Source organism: Microtus ochrogaster, chromosome X (assembly GCF_000317375.1).
Source record: "Microtus ochrogaster isolate Prairie Vole_2 chromosome X, MicOch1.0, whole genome shotgun sequence".
Lineage (NCBI taxonomy): Eukaryota > Metazoa > Chordata > Mammalia > Rodentia > Cricetidae > Microtus > Microtus ochrogaster.
In genome coordinates, this window is record NC_022026.1 from 25,613,443 (window position 1) to 25,614,305 (window position 863).

An 863-nucleotide genomic window follows, 5' to 3' on the forward strand; every position below is an offset into this window, starting at 1 on the left:
ATTAGTTCTTTGAGATTTTCAAATGTCTTTTTATAACACTCAACTACCTCACCCAACTCTTCCCAGATCCACTTCCATTTCCTTATCCTCCCAATTTTTTGTCCTAGTTTGTTTTTAATCTTCCAATAACAATTTGTGCTGCCAAAATTTTCTTGGATGTTTGATCCTCCACTGGAGAGTGGCTGAATTACCAGGATCAATACTTAAGAGAAAAAAATGTCTCTCCATTTGCCAGCAGCTAATAACTCTACTCCTAAAGGTGTGATTACATGCCCAAATGTGCAAACTCCTCTTTCCATTATGGGGTATGATATGATTTAGGCTTGTACAGGTTTTATATACACTGTCACAACTACTGTTGAGTTTATATGTGTAGCTTTGCTGATGTGTTCAGAAGACCTTTCTTGTCATAATCTACTGCCTTTCACTAATCTAGTCTTTCTGTCCTTTTTTCTGCAATCACTCATGGGTCTTGCAAGGTGAAGCTGATATATATACATATATATAAATATATAATATATTAAAGGATGTATATACATATGTATGTATATATATATGTATATACACACATACATATACATATATATATATATTTCTCTGCACACTGGCCAGTTGTGGATCTTGATGTTAAATCACATGATCACATATTATATAAATATAATCTTCTCATATGAGAGTTGAGAGATGCATTGATCTATGGATATAAAAATAATCCCTTAGAAATCAGTTTAAGGCTTTTGTCTACGAGCACGTATTCTTTTTGTCAACCAGCACGGAGACCTGATCTCTCGGCGCCAGGAGAGCCAACATTAGGCTTGCATCCAGAACCCTCCCCACTTCGGCCCCACTGTCCTCTTTCGACA